The following is a 21108-nucleotide window of genomic DNA, read 5'->3' on the forward strand; positions in this document are numbered from 1 at the left end:
AGCCCAGCCTGGGACACGTGAGTCTGTTAACCTAGGCCCCGAGGCCAGGGTGTACAGCGATGAGTCACCCCATCCCGCTGCAACAGGAGAGCCCCCTCCCCCGCCCGCTCCGGGGCCCAGACCTGGTTGCCGAGCGATGAGACATAACATATATAAATAAAATGAGGTTTCTCACTGTAGCACTGAGACCTGCTTTTGGCTGCTTGCTTGTCTTTGCTCCTCCTGTCTCCCCAGGCCTTTGCCCCCAAGCCTTTTCTGGTGCAGTCAGCTTGGTGCTGGCATTCACAGCTTCCAGGCTGGAGTGAGTGCACAGTACACCCATGGGACCACCCATTGGGGACTCCTTGGGGGTGGCTGCAGGGCTCTGCCTGGGCCTGAGCTGGACGAGGCTGTGCAGGGCGGGACAGAAAAGAAGGCGGAGGTGGTGGTGGCAGACGAGCTGGACTTTCACCACCCAGCCAGGCTGGGCAAGGGCGGTGGAGCAGACGTGACTGCCTGACCCTGAAACCAGAAGGGCGGGCACTGTCCCAAGCTCCTGCCACCAAGTGCCTGCCCATTTTCCAGGGGTGGGCAGGGCTTCTGCTCCAGGGCCTTGGGCACAGGCACGGCCTCTCATTGAACCTGCACTCTTCTATTTCCAATCACCTGGGTGATTCACTTTAGGTGCCTGACACCTGGTGAGCCTGGCACCCCAGGCTGGGCCTCCTGCTTACACACTGGCCCTGCTTGGCCGAGGACTGTGCACCTGCTTACCACTCTTATTCTAGGACCGTTCTCACGGCAGGCACTGAACTTGGGACAGCACCTCACCTGATTAATGAAAGTTTTATTGGCTTTTTTAAAAAAATATTTATTTCAAAAGCAGATATACGGAGGGGGAGACAGAGAGAGAGAGAGAGAGAGAGAGAGATAGAGAGAGAGAGAGAGAGAGGGAAAGAGAGAGAGAATGAAAATCAATCTTCCATCCACTGGTTCACTCACCAAATGGCCGCAACAGCCAGAGCTGGGCCGATCCAAAAGGCAAGAGCCAGGAGCTTCTTCCAGGTCTCCCACGTGGGTGCAGGAGCCCAGGCACTAGGGCCATCTTCTGCTTTCCCAGGCACATTAACAGGGAGCTGGTTCAGAAGTGGAGCAGCCGGGACTTGAACCAGGGCAACAGCTTAACCTGCTAGGCCACAGCACTGGCCCCTTATTGACTTTATTGTGACTGTATTTACATACAGTAAAATTCACCCATTTTAGGTGTACAGTTTGATGAGTTTTAATGAAAGTATAACCTTGTAACTGCCACAATGCTCATGACAGAGAACATTCCCATCACCCCAAGTACTTGGACCCCTGTCCACGTGGGAGACCCGGATGGAGTTCCAGGCCCCTGGCTTCAGCCTGGCCCAGCCCCAGCCATTGCGGCCATTTGAGGAGTGAACCAGTGCATGGAAGATACCTTGCTCTCTCTTTCTCTCTGTCACTCTGTCTTTCAAATAAATAAGCTAAATCTTAAAAACATTTAAAAAACACACACCGATTTGTGTTTTTGCTAAGTAGCTGATGATTATTTGGGGGGCAGCAAGAAACATATGTGTACAAGTCTGTGCGTGGACATGGGTTTTCACTTCTCCTGTGCAAATCCTTAGCAGTGCAATTGCTGGGTGCTTAACTGGCTACAATTATTCTTCCCATTTTATAGGTCAAAGGTTGTGGGTGAGAAAGGTTGAGCAGCTTGCCTGAATGCACAGCTTGGCAGAAATTCAAAGCCACATCTGACCTGTGCACCAGGTGGTCACCCATAGGAAACAGGTGCGTTTGGAGTTGGAGGTGGAGTTGCTCATTACTGCACAAGAGCAGCTGCGGTCAGCTTTGTGGAAGAGTCACACTCACCCCACGTTGGTGAGCACAGCATGCACATGGCAGGTGCTCCCAGGGCACTTCAGCAGGTGGATCCTGGAAGCTTAAGTGCTGGCTTTATAAAGGTGTTGCTTGCTAGGTTTCTCTGCCATACCGTTATTTTCCCTTTGTAATTGCTACATGGAGAGGAACAGCCTTGTTCATCATCAGTATCCATTGTGAATTATTCCTAACTCCATCATTACTTTTCCATGGGCTGCTTGCTTTGTTCTGCATGGGAGAGCTTCCTTTCTGCCCCATTCATGTTTAAACGTGTGTGTCCCCATGGATTATTTTATTCTGTTGGATATCATCTGTTACTATCAAGTTTGTTTAAAAGATTTATTTTATTTATTTGAGAGGTAGAGATACCGACAGAGAGGAAGAGACAGAGAGAAAGATCTTCCATCCACTGGTTCACTCCGCAAATGGCTGCAACAGCTAGAGCTGAGCCGATCTGAAGCCAGGAGCCAGCAGCTTCTTCTAAGTCTTCCACGTGGGTGCAGGAGCCCAAGCACTTGTGCCATCTTCTACTGCTTTCCCAGGCCACAGCAGAGAGCTGGATCTGAACAGAAGCAGCCAGGACACGAACTGGCACCCATATGGGATACCGACACCCCAGGCAGAGGCTTATCCTACTACACCACAGCCCCGGTTGCTTTAAAACATCCAAGAGAAGTTTCTTTGGGAAGGAAAATATCTGATTGGGCTTACAGTTTGGAGGTTCACAGTTTAGGATCAGGCGGCCCCATTAGTCTGGAGTGTAGTGGGGGCTGGGCGTGGCAGAGCAGGTACAGAGGAACACTCATGTGAGCAGCCAGGAAGCAGAGAGAGGCTTCCTAGGGCAGACCCTGATGACCTAAAGACCTCCCAGCAGACCCAACTCTGATGCCCTAATGAGATCAAGTCTCCACCCCTACACCAGCAACCCTTAACATGAGACTTCTGAGTTAAAACAGCTGCGTGAGTTTAGGGAGCTGAGCCCTGTTCAATGCATGACAGCCTTGGTGACGGAAAACTGCACATGCTTCTCCTGGCACGCACTCGCTGCTGTACTCAAAGCTGAGCCTGGGAGAGCTGAGGATGGCCGTGAACTTCAGGGAGGAGAGGCGCTGACTCACAATACGCAGCCCCAGTCTCAGAGTCAGCCACCCAGAAAAGAACTTTGCCTTCCGGTTGTGTCTGATGCTCTCCGATTTTTTTTTCTTATTATTTCTTTCTTTCTTTCTTTTTTTTTTTTTTTTTTTTTTTTTTTGGACAGGCAGAGTGGACAGTGAGAGAGAGACAGAAAGGTCTTCCTTTTGCTGTTGGTTCACCCTCCAATGGCCACTGCGGCCGGCGTGCTTCGGCCAGTACACTGCACTGATCCGAAGCCAGGAGCCAGGTGCTTCTGGTCTCCCATGCCGGTGCTGGGCCCAAGCACTTGGGCCATCCTCCACTGCACTCCCGGGCCACAGCAGAGAGCTGGCCTGCAAGAGGGGCAACCGGGACAGAATCCGACACCCTGACCGACCGGGACTAGAACCCGGTGTGCCTGCGCCGCAGGCAGAGGATTAGCTTATTGAGCCACGGCGCTGGCCTTTTTTTCCCTATTTTTCTTTAAATTTCGCTTTCTTTTTTAAAACTATTTTTTTTTTTTTTTTTTTAATTTGAAAGCAGAGAGACCAACAGCGACAGAGATAAGAGAATCTTTCTATTGGCTGGATCACTCCCATAATGCCTGCAATAGCCAAGTCTGGGCTAGGCTGAAGCCATGAGCCTGGAACTCGGTCTGGGTCGCCCATGTAGGTGGCAGGGACCCCAGTACTTGAGCCATTATCACTGTTTGCCCAGTTGTGCATTAGCAGAAAGCTGGAGTTGGGAGCAAAGCTTGTACTTGAATTCAGACACTCCGATATGTGATGTGGGCATCCCAAATGGCCAATGTGCTAAACACCCGCTCTCCCTCCATTTCTTTTAAAGATTTTATTTATTTATTTGAGAGGTAGAGTTGCAGACTGATAAGGAGGGACAGAGAGAAAGTTCTTCCTTCTGTTGGTTCACTCCCCAAATAGCCTCAATGGCCGGAGCTGCGCTGATCCCAAGCCAGGAGCCAGGTGCTTCCTCCCAGTCTCCCATGCAGGTGAAGGGGCCCAAGCACTTGGGCCATCTTCTACTGTTTTCCTAGGCCACAGCAGAAAGCTGGATTGGAAGAGAAGCAGCTGGGACTCGAACTGGCGTCCATCTGGGATGCCGGCACCGCAGGCGGAGGATTAACCTACTGTGCCATGGCAGTGGCCCCATCTGCCTCCATTTTTAAAGCCTTCTGACTCTGGGGTCTATGAGGATGTAGAGAGCACCGAGCCTCCTTGTGTAGCAGGTGGTTACAAGTGTTACCCGTTTCTCACTGTTCACCTGCCTGACCCCTCGGGCCTCCATCGGAGTCCTGGGAGCAAGGGGCCTTTCTTCTTCAGAGGCTCAGCGACCCAAGGGCAAGGTCACACAGAAGTCTCTGCAGACTCCAGCATTCTTCGCAGTCCAGCCTGCAGCCAGAGACACCAGGGAGGTGGCCGGGCAGACGCTGGGGGAGGCTGCAGGGAGCTCTGCCCTCAGATTTATCTGAATTGCCCTGGTTGTCTGAAGGCGTCAGGGGTGGAGGGGGGTGATGGCACTGCTGCCTCTCGGGACGCGGGCTCTACATCCTGCTGGGTTTCAGGCAGACTGGCCCATGCTGCAGAACCAATGTCAACCCTGTGTCTTGACTTGTGGGCACCAGCTGCAGGAGAAGCTTCATGAAGCTGGCTTGAGGGGTTCCATGGGCCCTAGGATGAATGCGACTCGTGCTTTTCTGGTTTTGCTGATGTGATGCTCGATGCTCAATGGTGACAGAGAGGGCTGAGGTCCCGCAGAGCAAGGCTGAGAGGGGCTGAGAGGGCTTGGTGTGAAGGAAGCCAATGGTTTCAAGGGAGGCAAGGCTGCTCGGAGGGGCTGCTGGTGTTGGTGGCACAGGGAGTGGTACTACGGGGCATTAGGCAATCAGGGAGGGACTTGGGGCCCAGGAAGGGAGGGAGGGCCTGCCAAATGGACTTTGAGGTTCCTGCTGGCTGCTCCCCTAGGTGTCCCTTCCCTCACCCCGGGCCTGGTGACAGTTATCTAGCCCCTCTGTTCTGCCTCTTTATCCTCAGATGTAAACTCAGAAAAATAATTCTGCTGAGCTGCTTCTCAGGATACGTGTGAAAAGTAACTAATAAAATACGGTGCATTAAATAGGGTGGGGAGAGGTATATGAAAGAGGCAGAGAAAGAAGGGAAAAGGGGAACAGGAAGAAGTGATCACAACGTAAACAGAGAAAGGGAAGGAACAGAGACTCCTCACTTTGCTGTGAAGGCGCGGAGTGGGAAGTGGGGAGTGGACCATTAGGCCCTCGGGGGATGCTGCAGTGGCGACCACCAGGGGACCCCAGCCAAACAGCCAAGATCCCAAAATCCCTCATTGAGACGGGAGTTGGGGTATAGACGCTTAAGTCCCTGCTTGGGACATCTGTGTCCCCTATCAGAGTAGGGGAGAGCCTGTTGGAGTCCTGGCTACTCTGCTTCTGAGCCAGCTTCCTGCTAATGCATCCTGGGAAGCAGCCTGCGATGGGGCAAGTGTTCGGGCCCCTGCCACTCACATGGGAGACCCAGATGGAATTTCTGGTTTCTGGCTTCAACTTGGCTCAGCCTTTGCTGTTGCAGGGATTTGGGGAGTGAGTGAACCAGTAGATGGAATATCTCTTGTGCGTGCTCTCTGTCTTGTAAGTAAATTAAAAATAACTAGTTTTTTAAAAAATTAAAATATCTTATTTTTAAGATTTATTATTTTATATGAAAGTCAGAGTTACACAGAGAGAGGAGAGGCAGAGAGAGATAGAGAGAGAGGTCTTCCATTCGCTGGTTCACTCCCCAATTAGCTGCAATGCCCGGAGCTGCACCAATCTGAAGCCAGGAGCCAGGAGCTTCCTCCAATTCTCCTATGCAGGTGCAGGGGTCCAAGGACTTGGGCCATCTTCTACTGCTTTCCCAGGCCATAGCAGTGAGCTGGATTGGAAGTGGAGCAGCTGGGACTCGAACCGGCACCCATAAGGGATACTGGCACTTCAGGTGGCGGCTTTACCTGCTACGCTGCAGCGCCGGCCCCAAAATCTCTTATTCTTAACAATGGGCTGTTGTAAAAATCTTTTTTTTTTTTTTTTTTTTTTTTTTACTGTACAGGCTTAGTATGCACCAACCTGAGGAACTCAAATGATTGTAGGAGCTTTAGGTCTTTTCCTAAAAAGAAGTTCTCCTCCAATGCTAGACATAAAATTTGCTGACCTTGTATCATGAAAGTGAGCAATGGCAGGTTGACCAGGGTGCATGATCTGTGAAAGACAGACATTCTGAGGCAAGCATGAGTTTCCCTTCTCAGGTTCACGTTGGCATTGTATTCATGCGGTCTCTTCTCATTCTGCCTCAAACACATGCAGTCTGCTGCTGTTCCATTCATCAGTAGCTAAAAGATTGTCCATTAGATGAACATCTTTCATGTAAAATATTTAGAATAAAGTTAAAAATTTTCAATTCACAGTCCAGCTAATCAGAACCGTGTTTGCAAGTATAAGGGAAAATAAGTGAAACTACTCATTCTGTGTTAAATGAAAAAAGGAGGATTTGAAATTGCATATGCTGGAGCCAGCACTGTGGCACAGCAGGTTAAACCACCATGTGCAGCACTGACATTCCATGTGGGCAGTGGTTCGATTCCTGGCTGCTCCACTTGAGATCCAACTCCCTGCTGATGTGCCTAGGAAAGCAGCAGAAGATGACCCAATTGCTTGGGCCCCTGCACCCATGTGGGAGACTCGGAAGAAGCTCCTGGCTTCTAGATTCTGCCTGACCCCAGTTGTTGTGGCCATCTGGAGAGTGAACCAATAGTTGGAAGACCTTCCTCTTTCTGTCTCTCCTCTCTCTGTAACTCTGTCTTTCAAATAGATGAAAGATAAATCTTTTTTAAAAGTTGCATGTGGGGCCGGTGCTGTGGCACAGTGGGTTAACGCCCTGGCCTGAAGTGCTGATATCTCATATGGGTGCTGGTTTGAGACCCAGCTGCTCCCTTCTGATCCAGCTCTCTGCTATGGCCTGGGAAAGCAGTAGAAGATGGCCCAAGTCCTTGGCTCCTGCACCCACGTGGGAGACCAGGAAGAACTCCTGGCTCCTGGCTTCAGATTGGCGCAGCTCCAGCCGTTACGAGAGTGAACCAACAAATGGAAGATCTCTCTCTCTCTCTCTCTCTCTCTGCCTCTGCTCTCTCTATGTAACTCTTTCAAATAAAATAAATAAATCTTTTAAAAAATTGTGTATAGAATAGATCACAACTGTCAAGCAACTCTCGAAAAATATGAAGGTTCTTCAAAAGCTCATGGAAAATACATATTATGAAAAAACTATGCATAGATTTCAAAAGTTTTGGCAACAAAAAACTTTTAATTCCATTTCCTATGAACTTATTGATTTTGATTGGAAAAGCAGAGAGCCAGAAGAAATGTCTTTTCATCTACTGGTTCACTTCCCAAAAGCTCCCAGCAACTGGGGGCTAGACCAGGCCTAGACAAGAAATTTGGAACTCAAACTGGGTCTCCCAAGTGGCATGAACCCAACCACTTGAGCCATCTTTGCTGCCACCCAGGGTGCCCATTGGCAGGAAATGGGAGTGGAGCTGGGACTTGAACCCAGACACGCCCACATGGGAGGTGGCATCATAAATGCTGTGCCAAACAGCCCTCTTCCCCAACCATTTTCAAGTACCCACTTATACCTAAAATAGAAAATACTAACACAATAAAGAACTAAGCACAGAGAACACTGGACACGACTAGAACTACAGAAGGAATGAGAGTTTTTCTTTTGTTCTTGTGGTTTTCCTTATTTTCTATTATAAATGTGCTATACATATTTATAATGTTGGCAACTATATAACATGAGGATTTTAAAGAAAGCAGTTTATGTGTTGGCAACTTATATAAGAAAGAATTAAAGATGAACAAGTTCATTGAGAACTCAAAACAATATTCTGTTGCAAATCTTGTCACATTGCCTTTTCCCACACTCAGAAAACTTCTGAGAAGCAGGTGATTTGGTAGAGAGGTTAAATCACCACCTGGGATTCCCACATCCTATATCAGAGTGCCTGGTTGGAGTCCCAGCTCTTCCACTATGATCCAGCTTCCTGCTAATGCACACCCTGGGAGGCAGCAGATGCTGGCTCAAGTAATTGGGGTCCCTGTTCCCGACAGTGGAAATCTGGGTGAAATTTACAACTCCATGCTGTTGCTGCATTTGGGGAGTGAACCAGTGAATTACAGCACTGTCTCTCCATCTTTCAAGTAATAGGAAAAAAAAAAAAAAAGGAAGATCACAGTCTCCAGAAACATAAGAAATAAATTTCTGTCCATTATAATTTATTCAGTGTGTGGTATTCTGTTACAGCAGCACAAATGGTCTAACAAAGAACCCTTGCCAGATGATGAAAACAACACTGCCTTCCGTAGTCTTGTCCCAAATTCTAATCACAACAAAAACATGAGGCAAATCACAATTGAGGGATACTCTTTTCTTTTTTAAGATTTTATTTATTTGAAGGAGAGGGAGGGAGAGAGAGAGAGAGAGAAACAGACTCTTCCATCCACTGGTTCACTTTCAAAAGGCTGTGACAGCCAGGGCTGGGCTAAGCTGAAGCCAGGAGCCTGGAACTCTATCCAGGTCTACCACATGGGTAGCAAGGACCCAACCACTTGGACCACCTTCTGCTGTTTTCGCAGGTGCATTAGTAGGGACCTGGATCCGAAGCAACGCCAATGCCTCAAGCAACAGCTTAACCTGCTGTTGCTGCACCACAATGCCGGCCCCATTCAGGAATAGTCTATAAAATATCTGATCAGCATGTCCCAACTGTCAAGGTCATAAAAAAAAGGGAAGTCGTAAACCAAGAGGAACCTAAGGAGACATGAAGACCGAATGCAGTATGTGGGATCCTGGATGGGATCTTGGAATGAAAAAGGACATTAGGTAAAACCCAAGGAAATCTGAAAGAAATGTGGACTTTGGATTAGCGGTGACGTATCATTCACTCACTGCTTCAAGTGTACCATAGTAATGTGATATCTTAATAATAGGGAAGCTGGGAGACAGTGCTAAGCCTTGGTCTGCGGTGCTGGCATCCCATATAGGCACTGGTTCAAGACCCGACTGCTCCTCTTCCAATCAAGCTCTCTGCTTATGGCCTGGGAAAGCAGTGGAAGATGTCCCAAGTGCTTGGGCCCCTGTACCCATGTGGGAGACCTGGAAGAAGCTCCTGGTTCCTCATGGGCCCAGCTCTGGCTGTTGGGCTATTTGGAGAGTGAACCAGAGGATGGAGGATCTTTCTGTCTGTAACTCTACCTCTCAAACAAATAAATAAAATCTTTTAAAAAAAATTAGGGAAACTGGTATGGGGGCACATGGGAACTCTCTGCATCATCTTACTGATTTTTCTATAACTATAAACTATTCTAAAATTTAAAAAGTGTATTTAAAAAGGTGGGGGATAAAAAGGGGCAAGGCTCTCCCTTCTTTCTGCTGTGGGATGCCATGATCTTCCAAGCTGAGTGACCATCTCTTGACTACAGGGACACTAATGCTCAGCCCTAATTAGCCTTGGGCCCACCTACTGGATTCTTGCTATGTGAGAAGACAAACCTCACTGCCTAAGCTGCTTCAGGTCAGGTGTCTTGTTCACCACCATTGAATATATCCCAACCAACAATCCTCATGTCATTGCCATGGTCAGGGTTCTGGTTTGCATCTTTATTGCCCTACCCAGATCTCTGGCTGGCTCCAACACCTTTCTTTCCTGATCTCCTGCTGGTCGTCTTCCTGTTCTGACTTCACACCCTACCTGCATCTTTCCAATACCCAACAGCCAGCAGCCACTTTTGCCATTCTTGGGTAGAGTGCATTCTCTCACACTTCCTGCTTTGTGCTCACATGGTCCCCTTTTCCTGGAGAATACCCAGCAATTAACCACCCCCATTCAATTCTCCACTCACAACGTGTGAAGACAGGATTTTAAAATGTCCCTAAAGTGCCCTCCTTACTGTGAATGTAATGGATTATACTCCTATGATTAAGATTTGGTATGGGATTTGATTTTACCCACTATGCCACAGCACTGGCCCCCATATATACTAACTTGAGGATGTCAAAGGGTGGGCGCTGTGGTGCAGTAGGTTAATCCTCTGCCTGCAGTGCTGGCATCCCATGTGGGCACTGTTTTTTTTTTTTTTTTTTTTTTTTTTTTTTTTTTTTAACAGGCAGAGTAGACAGGGAGAGAGAGAGAGAGACAGAGAGAAAGGTCTCCCTTTTGCCATTGGTTCACCCTCCAATGGCCGGCACAGCCGGCGCACTGCGGCAGGCACACCGGGCTGATCCGATGGCAGGAGCCAGGTACTTATCTCCCATGGGGTGCAGGGCCCAAGTACTTGGGCCATCCTCCACTGCACTCCCGGGCCACAGCAGAGAGCTGGACTGGAAGAGGAGCAACCAGGACAGAATCCGGTGCCCCAACTGGGACTAGAACCCGGTGTGCCGGTGCTGCAAGGCAGAGGATTAGCCTAGTGAGCCGCGGCGCTGGCCGGCACTGGTTCTAATACCGGCTGTTCCTCTTCTGATCCAGCTCTCTGCTATGGCCTGGGAAAGCAGAAGATGGCCCAAGTCCTTGGGCCCCTGCACCCGCATGAGAGACCGGGATGAAGCACCTGGCTCCTGGCTTCGGATCGGCGCAGTTCTGGCCATCATGGCCATTTGGGGAGTGAACCAATGGAAGGAAGACCTTTCTCTCTGTCTCTCCCTCTCACTATCTGTAACTCTACTTCTCAAATAAATAAAATAAATCTTAAAAAAAGAAAGATGCCAAACATTGAATCTCCAAGGAAGAGAAAAACCCACTCATTTAAAAAAAGGATGGAGAAAAAGAATAGCTACTAGAAATATATACCTGGGGTGTTTCTGAGTAGCCCAGAGTTGAATGAAGTTCCCAGGAGGCCAGTGAGGGAGGGGAACAGAGGTGTAAGCAGAGGTATAAGGAAAACTCTATCTCTTGATTACTACTAAACACATATATATTGAATGCCTGGTCAGAACAGGAATTTTGTCAAACACCGTAGAAGTTTAACATGCGAATGTTATCCTTGGAGATTCTGAGGCCCTTTTTCCTGTGGTTTACAAGTCACAATATTAAAATCCAAAGGAATCTTAAGACCTTGAGATTTTATGCACATATAGGGTTAGAAGGCCTCCACCATTTTAAAAAAGATTTATGTATTTGAAAGGCAGAGTGACAGACAGAGGGAGAGCTTCCATCTGCTGCTTCACTCCCCAAATGGCTGCAATGGTGGAGCTGAGCCAGGTGGAAGACAGGTCTCCCACGTGGGTGCAGGGTCCCTGGGACTTGGGCCATCTTCTCCAGCTTTCCCAGGCACATTAGCAGGGAGCTGGATCGGGAGTGGGGCAGCCAGGACAAGAACCAGAGTTCATGCGGGATGCTGCAGGCAGTAGCTTAACTCCTGCACCACAATGCCTGCCCCTAGGCTAATTTTTAAGTTGATAACTTTGAATGATGACGTTATCAATCTCCGTAACAGCCCTGGGCAGACAAAAGGTTCTGTAACAAATGGGAGGAAACTGCTATTCCAGGCAGCTCTGCATTTCTGAAGCACACACTCTTGTTCCAGCGCGCCCCACACCTCTGCTAAGGCGTTTGTCATAAAGAGCATCACCCGGACATTTGCTTCTCATCCCGAGTTGCCCAGGCTCCTGGCCTGGCGGGCACGGCTCCCACGTGCGTGGATGGGGGGAACGGTGCGGGAAAGCCTAAGCCGACCTTTAAGGAAAGAAGACAGGGGTTCCGAAGATGCCTTCTAGGCCAGAAAGAACAGGCCGGATTAACTTGCATGTGATTCTGCTGGGTACGGGGAGCGAAGGAGGAGTGGGGAGTGCGGGGGTCCCCGCCCCCTCCCGGGCTGAGTGAGGGTCCCACGTCTGACACCCGAGATAAAACACAAAATACCCAGAAAACTTGGATCTCTCCCACCTTTAGGGGCTGGCTTGAGTGGCCGACCTATAGTAATTTCTCAAATTTTCTGACACTCGACTCACAGGGCATGGGGCCTTTCGCCTCGCAAACGACCCGCCACGAAAGAGAACTGGCTCGGCCTCTGCCGGCTCAGCAACCCACGTGGGAGGCCCTTCTCGGGATCTCCTTTGACGTCGGGGCCGCGCCCACACGCGCAGCGGGGAGAGCACCCAGCCAGGTGCGCGCGCTCCGCACCCCGGCACAGCCAGGCCTGGGAATCCCCGCGCAGCTCCTCAGGCACGCACCCGGCCGGCGCGTGGGCGTCGCCGGCCACTGCGCAGGCGCCGACGCGCTTTCCTCGGCCGGGCGCGCGCTCGCCGCGGGTTACGCTCTGGGAGGGCGGAGGGCTGCGCGTGCACGAGCGGGCGACCGTGACGTGCGCCGCGTTACGCTCGACGTCACGGGTCCGTGTGTAGTGGCGGCCGAACTGCCCTCAGCGGCGGCGCCTGACGCGGGTGGTGTGGCTGCTGGGCGCGGCGTTCTGGGGGTCGCGCGGGCGGCGGCGAGGGCTACGACCGGGACGCCCGACACCCGAGGCCGCACAGCCGCCGCTCCCGCCCCTTCTCCAGCCTCTGGCCGTGCCGGCCCTCGGCTTCCTCCTTTCCTGGCCAGCCCTCCGCGGGCCTTGGGGCTGCAGCGGCGAGAAGCACCGAGGGGGCGAGAGGCCCCGGACGGCCGCGACGCTCCACGCGCCCGCCTCCCCGGCCGGCCCGGGCTCCATGTGAAGGAGGGACGGGCCCGGCCCGCCGGCCCGCGCCCGACTGCTCGCGCGCCCCTCCGGCCCCCGGGGGCGCCGCGGCCTCCCCGGACCGGGGGCCGCGGTGACAGGCCGCGCGGGGGCGGAGGGGCGGGCTCGGCGGCGGCGGCGGCGGCCCTTCCGCGGGCCTGCGGCTCCGGCGTCCCCGCAGAGCGCCCGGTACGTGCCTGTGTGAGTGTGCGTGTGTGGCAGGGCCGCGGCGGCCTGTGTGCCGCTCCCGCGGGGGCGGGGATTTCGCTCCGGGAGGGCAGACCCGGGTCTCCCCTTCGGCCGCACGGCTGTCAGATGCGTGCCGTGCGGGGGTTTTGGAGGGACGGTTGCGGCCGGTGTCTGGGACGAAGCGGGGATGTTACGTGGAGTGCGTCCCGAAGTGCTGGTCGTCTTTGCACGTTCGGAGCGTGCTCCTCTCTTGTTTCCCCTTTCTTTACGGAACGTTTAGCTAGTGTTTACGGAGCTCCTCACTCTGCCCCCCGGCGGGTGGGCTTTCTCTCATTCCGTCTTCCCCGCCCGGTGAGGTGGGCGCGTTGTCTCCCCATTGTACAGATGCAAAATAGAGGCTTTCCGAAACCTAGAGGAAAGCGTTTGCCCAAGGTCATTCAGCCGGTGGCTGTCGAGGAAGTCTTGATTAGATTATGCATACGTCTTTCCGTCTTACAAAAAGAAATACATGAGGAAAATGAGCCAGGCTGGACAGTTTATTCCTGGGGGTAAATTTTCAACGCGTAGGGAGATACGGTTTGCTTTTCCTTGGCGGAGGCTGTTATATATATATTTGGCAGTCTAGCCAAATCATTTTCTTAGTTTTTTATTATTACTTTAAAAATGGCTTAAGGTACCTTTACCTTTTGTGTAGCAGGACTAGACGATTTCCCTTAAAAAAAAAAAAGAAGGAAAGTATTTGGTAAAATTGTACATGTCATGAAAAGTTACAGTTTTACTCGTGCAGTTCGTTCTTGATGCATACAAGGAACTTGCAGTTGGGTTATTTGCTTGAGGTTTCCTTATTGCAAAATTTGTTGCTGGATTATGTGGCAATGTCAACACACAAAGTAATTTGTGCGTTTTGTCTTATGTAATATTTCTTAGTTCAGTGTCAAAATTTAATTTTTTAGAATATTATTTTTTGATGATGAGATTTTTTTTCCCGTTGGTGTGGAGTGCTACAAACCAGTGTTGGGAAGCTCAATGAAAATGACCATTTCAGCATCAGTCAGTAATATTGATGTAACTATGATTAGTGGAAAAACTAGAGCCAGAGCTTTTTTGCAGAAGAAAATGGTGATACATTCCCTTGAGTGATGGAAGCTTCTGACTTAGTTGGAAATGTTTGAGAAATCTGTTGATGTCCAGTGTGGGTACTCAGTGATCTCCCCAGGATGTTATCAAGTTGAAGAAAATTTGTTGTTGATGTCTTTGTAATGTCTGTAGAGAGAAGATCAAGTTTGTAGAGTTAACTAGTGGATGGTTCCTGGATTGATTTGTTTGGTTAAAATATAAACGCATGTTGAATATTGTTGAGTATGATATTCTTCTAGAATGGTTATATGGCTGAGCTCTCCATGTATCTGATTAGAGATTAAGATTTATATTAAATAATTGGGTTACATTATATACTTAATCTTTTAAGCAGTGTTTTAGCTAGAGCTTTCACTCCTACTTTACTTTATTGCTACCATAGAGATAAATGAAAATGAAATTGTGTCCTGTGTTGTATATTTCCTATAACTCTCACTTCAGGATGATTTATTTCCTTTTGCAATTGATGCTTTGTAGGCTACCTATGCCCTCAGCTTTTTATGATTTTAAGTATACAGAAAAATCAGTAATAATTAACACTAATGATGAATCCCCAGATCAACATTTGTTGATATCATGGTCTATTTGCCTTTTCTTTAAGTATGTGTGTTATTTTTGACTGATCCATTTGAAACTAAGCTGTAGCACATTGTGATACTTTACCCCCACATCATGATACTTCACCCCTTAACACGTTTTATATGGCCAGAATACCATTATTGTTAATTTTCTTAAATGTGATATTTAAATCTCTCCATTTATACTGAAAGGCCTTTTATGACTTTGTATTCTCTCTCCTGTCAAACCAGGATCCCATCAAAATGTATTCATTGCATTTGATAAGCCTTTTCAGTCTCTTCAAGAATGGCTTCACCTCCTCCTCCCTTTAAAATTACATGGATTAAAAAAAAAAAAGATCAAGGAGATAGTTGTCATATAAAATGATTCACATTCCAGATTTGTCAGATTTTTTTTCCCCTTCAAGATGTCATTTAGCTTGTTCCTCTATTCCCCTATACAAGCTGTTAATTGTAAATTGGGTTTTAGTGGTTCATTAGTTTCAAATTAACCATGTTGGACAAGAATATCTAATAAGTGATGCCTAATAAGTGATGTCATGGACTTCATGTTGCCTCCCTCTGGGAGATGTGTACTGCTCAATTCCATTATTTGTGACGCCAAGTTTGATCACTTAGTCGAGGGGGTTAGGGTAAAATCTATTTTTCCCACTGCAGTCAGCAAGTAGTCTGTGGCCTGGTTAGTTAGCACTGTGATGCTAGCCTCTTCTCCAGTAATCTTTCACCTATTGGTAGTAGCATCTATTGTTGATCCTTGTCAGGCTGACTTTTGAATTTCTTTGTTAACCATCTTTTGTTGGTCTATAGATGGAAACAGAATCACAGGAATTGTAAAATATCTTGTTCAGATATATAAAATCTGATTCTGATTTTGTGGAGTTTACAGTTTTTTAGTGATGAATTCAGGGTGTCTCTTACGAATTTTACAAGAAACATGGCTTGAAAATGGAAAACATTCAGTGTGTGTCTTTTCCTGTACTCTTGAGTATGTTAAAATTTTTCTTAGCATTGTTGCACAAGAATAATCAGAAATTGCAAAGGAGGGGTGAATCTGATAAAAAAAATTTTGAAGTTCTAGAATTATAAATTTTTAGACTTTGTGTTCTCATTTCTTAATGATTATGATAGTAAGCATTTATTAATACTTGTGTTAATGATTTATGTTGGTTACATTTTTATCTATTTTTATTACATCAGATAGGAATAAACTAAATATATGTAATATAAAATACAATTTGTTAGCGAATTAACTGAGATCTAGTAGGTGATTGTTTTAAAGAAGGTTTCATAATAGGATTTCTATAAGTGATACGTTCCCTCATTGAAAGTATGAGTTAATTTGTAAAACTGTACGTGAAGTTTTCCCACATACCTCTTTTGCAAATCAGGATGAAGCATATATATAGACAGAGTAACTCTTTCCCTCATTCTCAGTGTTTTATGAAATATATCTGTATATCTGTATATACACACACGTACTTAAAAGAAACACATAATTTTGTCTGTTGTCTTAGATATCCCTGGGATTTACTTGGAACATTGATTGACTGTTTCTCATGAGGGTTGATCATGAATTTGCTTAGTAATCTCTTTTTTTTTTTTTTTTAAGATGTATTTATTTGAAAGTCAGAGTTACAGAGATGGAGAGACGGAGAGAGAGAAAGAGGTCTTCCATCCGTTGGTTCACTCCCTCCCTACATGGCTGCAGTGGCCAAGACTGGGCCAGGCCAAAGCTAGGAGCCAGGAGCTTCTTCTGGGTTTCCCACATGGGTGCAGGGACACAAGCATTTGAGCTGTCTTCCACTGCTTTCTTTCTCAGGCACTTTAGCAGGGAGCTGGATTGGAAGTAGAGCAGCCAGGTTTTGAACCAATGCTCTTATGGGATACCAGTGGGGACTCCCTGTAATATCTTTTGTATTGTTGCCTTTATTGTAACTTAAGTGTTAGGTTGTTACTGAATTTTCCTTGTACTTCTTACTGTAACTAGCACATTGCCTTTGTTATAAATGCTAAGTAATTATTTGAGATTCATGTTAAAAACTATGAGATTTATAAATTTTGGATTTTTTTTCTCTCATTTGTAAAGTTAGTTATATAATATGGACTTTAGTGATTAATAATGACAAATTAAGAGTAGTTTAAGGTATGATTTTATCAGTTTATTTTTAATTTTTTAATTTGAGAGGCAGAGGGAATGCTAGTACGAGTACAAGCTCTTCATCTTCTGGTTCACTCCCCAGATACTCACAGTCCCTGACTGGGAGGCCAGCCGAGGAGCTGGAAGCTCTCTCCAGGTATGCCACATTGGTGGCAGGGACAAACTGTACTTGAGCTGTCATCCCAGTTTCCACATTAGTGGGAAGTTAGAATCAGGGGCTGGAGCTGGGAATCGAACCCAGGCACTCTAAGGTCTAATGTGGGTATACAAAGCCTTAGGCTAAATGCCTGCCCAGTATTCTGAAGATTCCCAAATTGGGCCCACTCATCATCACTGACTCAGAATGCTCCTAGAGCACTCTCCACACCTGCCTCTACCATTGTACTTAACACATGGCACAGTAATCACCTTTGTGTCCTTCAGGAAATTAGGTCTTCAAGGACAAGAGGCGGTGTTTTGCTGAATTTGGTATCCTAATATCTAGCTCAATACAGACAGTAGGGACCTCTTTTGATTTTGTAGGCTTAAAGACAGTGTCTACCATAACCACTGTTGATGTGCTGGTTGAGTTTCCTTTGTTTCTTTTTTCTCCCTTATTACATTATTTTATTAGCAAACTTAATTTTCTACATTCTAGATACTGATTAAGTACTACTTTAAAGATTTTTTTTCAAAAAAAAAAAAAAAGGGATTTATTTATTTGAAAAGCAGAGTGATAGAAAGGGAGAGACTGAGAAAAGTGGGGGCTGGGTCTCCCATCTGCTAGTTTACTCCCTAAATGGCCACAACAGCCAGGGCTGGGCCAGGCTGAAGCCGGGAACCTGGAACTCCATCTGGGTCTCCTACATGAGTGGCAGGGGCCCAAGTACTTCAGCCGTCATCTGCTACTTTCCAGGTGCATTAGCAGGGAGCTGGATTGGAAGCGGAGCAATCGGGACTCTAACCAGCATTCTTACATGGGATGCCATCATCGTAAGTGGTGACTTAACCCACTGGCACCTACTTTATAGGTTTTCATCCATTTAAACCCTACCACAACACAGTGAATTAGTTGCTGTTAGTATGTCCGTCCATACGGCACGTGAGGAAACCGAAGCACTGGGATAATTTGCCTATGTTTACACATCTTGTCTGTGGTGGAACTGGACCTTGAGTATAAGCAGGCCAGCTCCAGAATCTGTGCTTTTTATGCTGCATCTCTGCTTTATCAGGGCAATGAAAAACTGGATTTGGATTACCAAAGTAGTATTATTCATCAAATACCTACTGTGTACCAGGGTGAGGAGTTTCCAGAAGGCCTTGAAGAGTAGGCAACAATTTTAACAAAATTAACAAACCCTACACATTGACCAGCCAAACTTACTACTATGTTTTTTGTAAAAAATTTAAAAATATAGAATAAGGAAGAAAATAAAGGTGGTAAATAGTTAAGAGTATGAGCTTGGGAGTCATATCTGAATGTGGGTCTCAGTTCTGTTGCTTAACCTCTCCAAGCCTCACTTTCTTTTTCTATAAAATGGTGATTATGGTACCTAATTCAGGTTTGTTATGAATGTAAATGGAGCAAACCTAGCAGCAGCATATGATGTGTTCATAAAACATCAGTTATTATATTAATCCCCCATAATCCAAACAGATCTTGTCTATTTTGGTGTACATAGAAGCCCTTTTATTTAATGTGATTAGGACTGGTAGTATTTAGTTTAATAAAAATACAAAAAATACATTAACATAGAGGAATAAAAAATGATACCTTCACCTTTGATATTTTATAGAAAAACATGTAAATTTTAAGCAATCTGAGTACATGATCCATCCAGAATTATACAATTATACAATTGTCTTACAATTGATTCATCTATATCTAATTTAACATTAAAAAAATCTTTCTAAATATTCTGCTTAATTTTCATGGAAACAACTGTTTTTACAATCACAGCATCATTGGTTTGTGTCATTTAGTTAGACTGTGATTATAACAAATACGTAAACATAACTCTTGATAAGTTGATGGGAACAGAAATGTATTGGTTTGATAAAAAGTAAGCTTAGCTAGTGATGAGCGCTCAGTAATTTTGGCAGGCTTCACGGAGAGTATGGAGAGTGCTTGGTTAATTTGCCAGATTGGTTTGTTATGCAGTTTGAATACTTTTGCCTTGCCTTCTAGTATCTGAGTGCAGGGATGCATGCATTACACAGATGCTTAGAGGATTCAAGATTATATAATCATAATGTTTGAATTTTGTGTTAACTCCTTCAGATTTTTTTTCAATTTGTGCTTTTGGTTTTTCTTTGTATTCAGTTCCCTGTAAATATGTATAGTTTTTAGAATAGCTCTCAAATTTTGCATATTTCATCTCTTCTGTGTTCTAGTAGAGCTTTCTGGGTTTGACCTCCATAGCAACACCAATAATCCTATTCTCTGTATCCTCCAATATCTTCTAAAATAATTTTTCATTCTGTTTTAATTTTGCATTTGAATTTTTATCTTAGCACCCATGTCATTTTGCATCTCAATCTGGTCTCCTTTTTGACTTTGTTCCTGTTTCAAAAAGGAGAAATAATATTTGAATGTCTCCTGTGCACTAGAAAACTCACACATTTTTTTAACCTCACAGTATTATCCCAACTTTACAGGTGAGGAGTCTGAGGTTCAGAGATGTGACAGATCTTGCTCAGCGTTGCAGTGCAGTTGAGGTTGTGTATGACTTCTCCAGTACAGTAGGGATTCTTGATCCTCTTGTTGCCTCTATGTTGCTCACATGTTCTCGTTATCTACAGCATTCCCCATAGGAATGTGTGCATTGGAATTTTCTGGGGATGGGGTCAACATGGTTAAAAAATATGCAGATTTAATTGAAAATTATTTATTTGTGAGGCAGAGAGAGAGAGAACATTCCCATCTGCTGGTTCACTCCCCAAATGCCTGCAATGGCTAGAGTTGGGCTAAAGCTAAAACTGGGAGCAGGAACACAGTCCAGGTCTCTCATGTGGGTAGTAGGAACCTAATTACTTGAGTCATCACTGCTGCCTGCTAAGTGTACATTAACAAGAAGCTGGAGTCAGGAGTCAGAACGAGGATGTAGAGTGTGAATGGCTTAACTGCCTGGCAAAATGCCAACCGCTGAAATTTAGGTATTCTCATCCATCATCTTTTTAATTACTCAAAGAGTTCTGATAAATACTTGAGTAAATCTGAATGGTTGGAGCCAGTGCTGTGGAGTAGTGGGTAAGGACTCTGGCATCCCATATGGGTGCTGGTTTGAGTCCCAGCTGCTCCGCTTTCGATCCTGCTATGGCCTGGGAAAGCGGTAGAAGATGGCCTGGGTCTTTGGGCCCCTGCACGCATGTGGGAGACCCGGAAGAAGCTCCTGGCTCCTGGCTTTGGATTGGCACAGCTCCAGCCATTGTGGCCATCTTGGGAGTGAACCAGTGGATGGAAGGCCTCTCTTTTCTCTTTGCCTCTGCTTCTGCCTCTGCGTAACTCTGCCTTTCAAATAAATAAATAAATTTTAAGAAAAAAAATCTGAAAGGTATTTTTTCTTTTTTCTTTCAAAAAAAGATTTATTTTATTATTTGAAAGAGTTACAGAGAGAGGTAGAGAGAGAGAGATCTCTGGAGGGAGATCTCTGATTCACTCACCAGATGGTCATAACGGCTGCAGCTGAGCCGATCAGGAGCCAGGAGCTTTTTCTGGGTCTCCCACTTGGGTACAGGCCTTGGGCCATCTTCCTCTGCTTTTTCCAGGCACATTCACAAGGAGCTGGATTGGAAGTGGAGCAGCCAGGACTCCTAGTGCCCTCATGGGATGCTGGTGCTGCAGGCTCGGGCTTTAACCTGCTGTGCCACAATGCTGGCCCTTGAATGGTATTTTTCTCTGTACACTTTGGGATGAGCAAAAATTGGTCTATTTTAAATAGGTGGTATGGGAAATATGTTCATTTTTCTATTATAGGGGAAGTAACATGGGAGAATTTAATGTCCATAATTAGCTTCTTGAAATGAATCAAATGAACAGTAGGAATTTTTAGTGTTTTTTTTTTGTTTTTTGTTTGTTTTTTTTTTTTGTTTGTTTGTTTTTTTGGACAGGCAGAGTTAGACAGTAAAAGAGAGAGATAGAAAGGTCTTCCTTTTTCTGTTGGTTCACCCCCCAAATGGCTGCCACGGCCAACGCACTGCGCTGATCCGAAGCCAGGAGCCAGGTGTTCCTCCTGGTCTCCCACACGGGTGCAGGGCCCAAGCACTTGGGCCATCCTCCACTGCACTCCCAG

The 21108-nt window shown here is 46.5% G+C and overlaps 1 protein-coding gene across 1 annotated transcript in view; it reads left to right on the plus strand.

The window, feature by feature from the left end:
- The first annotated feature begins 12431 nt into the window (after nucleotides 1-12431).
- Nucleotides 12432-21108, plus strand: part of MAP3K2 (mitogen-activated protein kinase kinase kinase 2) — an 87702-nt gene continuing 79025 nt past the window's right edge. Inside the window, exon 1 of the mRNA XM_008258427.4 lies at nucleotides 12432-12964. The gene's annotated coding sequence lies outside the window, so the exon portion shown is untranslated. The remainder of the gene's footprint in view (nucleotides 12965-21108) is intronic.

Source organism: Oryctolagus cuniculus, chromosome 3, assembly GCF_964237555.1.
Source record: "Oryctolagus cuniculus chromosome 3, mOryCun1.1, whole genome shotgun sequence".
NCBI lineage: Eukaryota > Metazoa > Chordata > Mammalia > Lagomorpha > Leporidae > Oryctolagus > Oryctolagus cuniculus.